Genomic DNA, 4,436 nt, shown 5'->3' with positions numbered 1-4,436 from the left:
AAATGCACAAAGGGCTGTCCTGGATCAAGGGTGTCATACACCTTTCTATCTTGTAAAACCTGCAAGGATCTCGGCCAGGCCATACAGCAAATGACGGTTAGAGACGGAGACCTCAACACTAGCTGCTATCTGAGGAATGGAGGGAAAGCACTTTAAATTTTTAAGTAAGAGAGAGCTTCTTACAGGATTACAATTGATTTTTAATTTAAAAAAAAGTTTATTGATGTCAGAGAGAGATGATGGGACAGAGAAATAGGGAAACATTAGTTTGTTGTTCCACTTCTGCATGCATTCATTGGTTAATTCTTCTATGTTCCCTGATTGTGGATTGAACCCACAACTTTGGGGTACCTAGACAATGCTCTAAGTACCTGAGCTACCCAGGCAAGGCTGGTTTTTAATTTTTATTGCATTTACACATACCCATAATAGATAATTAAAATATTTCATGTGATGTAAAAAAGATAGTGATCTATGCATAGGTCAAAATTCGGTATGAATTTGTACTTCTTCACTTATACTATAAGTGTAATTTGTGAATATGTTTCTAATCTTATCGCACTGACAATGCCATATATATGATCTCTACTATAAATCTTTAAATATGTCTGTTACTCAGAGGGTGTCTGTTATTATGGTAATTATAATAGCATTGTCACAGTAACAAAAATACCAAAACTTTGTCAAAATTCAGTTTTCTCAGTTTTTCAAAATTAATTTTTCTCAATTGAAATTTAAATTATAAAGTTTGTGTTTATATTATGCGTTTTAGATTTTTTATTTCACAAGTCTCTCCTACATTCTTGTGTTATGTTTTTCAAATGTATGATGGTGTAACTAGATCTTTGCCTAGTAACATTTCCCAGATTCTTGAATTCGAGCATACCACCCTTTATTGTGGTATTGAGCTTCACAGACAATGTCTTTTCATCAACCTGAAGACAAGACCCTCCTGCTGCAAAAAGATTGCATGTAATTCAATGAAGAATAGTTGTTGCATTTTTTAGCAACAAGTATTCTAATTGAGGTATGTACAATATTATTTTTGAGATAATGCTATGGCACAGTTAGTATACTACAGTAGTTTATTGTGTAACCATAAATTTTATATGCACTGCAAAACCAACAAATTCATGTGAGTAGCTTTGTGGGCATATTTGATTGATTGGTCTGGAACCAAACATGCACTGTTTTGGAGGAATGCTTGTAATTATATGTATTTGATGTCCACAATATGTTCTCCATTATTTGCAATAAATGTATAATTTGAACCAGAGGATTCAGCTCAAACCCAACTTGAGTCTAGCCACACTGCTGCACAGGCAGAGCTGAGAGACTTCTCATTACATCAAGAATACATGCTGTGAAGTATTAGTGTCTGTTTTGTGACATTAACTGCATAGTGAGCCCAACTGGTACAGGATAAACAGCATTAGGGACTTCAGCCACTCCCCCCCAAAGACATTCTGCCTGAAGGCCCTGGATGCCAGGTGACCTGATCAACAAGAAAAGGATGCCTGAAGGTTAGAGACAGCAAATCCTTCAGAAAGCTATGCAAAACCAGCAGTTAAAGGAAGCCATCCATGTTCACCAGAGACAAACTTGCCCTAGAAATAACTCCCCTGGGGACACTAGATCACACTTAATATTTTCACTGTATTCTTGTGATGTGTGCACCAAAACACAGTGGGTAAGCTTCAAAACCAGGCTGGAAGCCAGACCCAGTCTTAACCTTCTGTGCCAATTTCTTTCTTACACTTTCGTTATCTGGAAACAAACCCAAATAAATATCCCTAGCCCTTACTTCAGCCATCATTCAGTGGTGGATAAGCCACACTCCCTTGTTCAAAAAGTACAGTATTTCTAATAAACCTTTGCTCCACATGCTCCTGCAGAAAGAACTCTGGGCTGTGCATTTGCCCCACTCCCTTCATTCCTCAGGGGTTGCTCTGTCTGCACATGTGGACTGTGTACAGCTTGCTTTTCCAGATTTCTGGGTAGGTCTTGTACTTGGCAGGCCTGCTTTTTGGCACTGTCCCCTTTTCTCCCTGCTGCCCCAATACCTGCTGTACTGAACTCTTAGGGAAGGATTTGACCTCAGTGGTATTGCTGGAAACCTAATAGATTTCACATTGATTAGTGAGGAAACCCATTTTTTATATTTCTCTTGATCATTTCTACATCAGAAATATCCTTATGGATTGTTAGAGAGAAGAATAGAGGGAGGGAGAGAGAGAGAATGAGAGGGAGAAAAATGTCAATGGGAGAGAGAAGTATTTGCTGTCAGTTGCCTGCCATCTGCACCCAAACCGGGGATCGAACTTGCAACTTAGGTATGTGCCCTGACCAGGAATCAAACCTGTAACTTTTTGGTTCGCAGGACAATGATCCTTAGATCATTAACTGATCTAATGATTAACTGAGTCACCTGGCCATGGCTGGATAAAATATTCTGTATATGTTTATTAGTTGTATTTTGTCTAAAGAGTACTCAAACTTCAATAATTACTTAATCCTTTTGAACAGGATGAGCTACCTATTTTTGAAAGAGGAATATTTGTCTAGTACTGTTGCATTGCCATTTCTGCTTTAAGATCTCATATTGTTTGCTTAATGTTCTTAGGTGCTTTATGGTGGGGCACATAGTAATTAAAATTGTTATCCTCTAATTGACTTCTTTATCATTTTAGGATGATCTATTCCCCTTTCGACAGTGTTTGAGGTTGTCTGTTTTGTGTGATACATTTTAGCTACTCCTGTTCTCTTTGGTTATATTTGCATGAAATATTTATTACATCTCTTTGTTTTCAGCTTATTTTTGTTCATGAAGATTCAGTGAGACTCTTGGAGGCAACATATATTGTGTCTTGTGGAGATTTTTGCAGGGGTTGGGGTGAGTGAGAAGTGCCAGGGAGACAAAAGCAAAGCCTAAGCAGGCTTTTCCAGTAGTTCTGTCCTCACTTATTTATTTATTTTTTATAAATAAATATTTTTATTTTTATTTTTTAAAGATTTTATTGATTTTATTTCTTTATTTTTAGAAAGAGGGGGAGGGAGGGAGAAAGGGAGGGAGAGAAACATCAATGTGTGGTTGCCTCTCACGTGGCCCCCACAGGGGCCTTACCTGCAACCCAGGCATGTGCCCTAACTGGGAATTGAGCTAGCAACCCTTTGGTTCACAGCCCAAGCTCAATCCACTGAGCTACACCACCAGTAAATAAATATTTTTAAATTAAAGTTGCCATGCATTTTGATATTAGTTTCATGTGTACACCCCAGTGATTAGACATTATAATTATAACTTACTAAATGATCTTTCTGATAAATCTAGCCATATATAGATATTAGACACCATACCTAGGTTTTAGAATGTTATTGACTCTATTTCCTAGACTGTACTTTACGTCCTCATGGCTATTCTGTCACCGTCAATGTGTACTTCTTGATCCCTTCACCTTTTTCACCCGCCATGAAAATTTTTTAAATGTTTATTTGAGCCAAACTGATGTCAATGGCCAGGAAGCAAGATCTCAAATGCTTTCGTGTCTCTACTGTGGTTGTTATTCATGGTTTGGGGCACATTCACATTCCTCTACAAAGCCTAACATCCTGTCTCTCTTCCTTGTGTCCTGTCCTATCCTAGTGTTTTTTGTTTAATGAGGTGCCCTGTACTTACTGACCTTAGTGGCCTGTAATGTACAACAACGTTTTCTAAGTCTGTCTTAGTTGCCTTGAAAATCATGCCATTGAATCATACCTAGATGTGACAGACAAAAATTTGTTGTGAGGATACCTCTTCCCAATAGGTCAATATGTACTTCACCAGGGTTTTCTTTTGTTCAGGTTTCTGCTGTGGAGCAGAAGACATGGAAGCATCCATTGAACAGAACATTTCTCTAAGAGTGTTGCTGTCAAAGAATATTACAGCACCTGTGTCTTCTCAGAACTCCAAGCCCTGTAAGAATTGTGGGCCAGTCTTGAGAGATATTTTCCTATTAGTTGACCAGAAGGGAACAGAACAGAGGCCCACACTGCTAAGGTGTGGGGCATGTGGTAAACATTTTTATTTTAGTGCAAAGTGTCACCAGCACACAACAAAGAATTGTGTCATAGTAGCATGCACTCTCATAATTTCTTGTTTATTATAATATTTCTTGTGATGTAAAGAAATTCTCAGCTCAGCATTCCTCAACTTTCAGTATGAATATGTACTTCTTTATTTATTCTAAATATAATTCCTGAATATGTCCCTAATCTTACTGCAGTGACAATGCCATCTTTATCATCATCTCACCTATAAATTATTAACTACATCTATAACTCACAAGTTCTATTTCATTACAATAATTACAATAGCATTTTTATACCAACAAAAATACAAATAACTTTGTCAGAATTCAAGTCTCCCACTTTTTCAAACATTAGTTTTTAAATTG

At 37.4% G+C, this 4,436-nt stretch overlaps 1 protein-coding gene across 3 annotated transcripts in view; it reads left to right on the top strand.

Annotated features, from left to right (window-relative positions):
- Positions 1–4,436, top strand: part of LOC114511072 (zinc finger protein 530-like) — a 568,693-nt gene that overhangs the window by 327,951 nt on the left and 236,306 nt on the right. The gene's annotated exons all lie outside the window — the stretch shown is intronic.

The sequence above is a fragment of the Phyllostomus discolor genome, chromosome 12, assembly GCF_004126475.2.
Source record: "Phyllostomus discolor isolate MPI-MPIP mPhyDis1 chromosome 12, mPhyDis1.pri.v3, whole genome shotgun sequence".
Taxonomy (NCBI): Eukaryota; Metazoa; Chordata; class Mammalia; order Chiroptera; family Phyllostomidae; genus Phyllostomus; species Phyllostomus discolor.
This window is presented reverse-complemented; position numbering and strand designations above follow the sequence as displayed.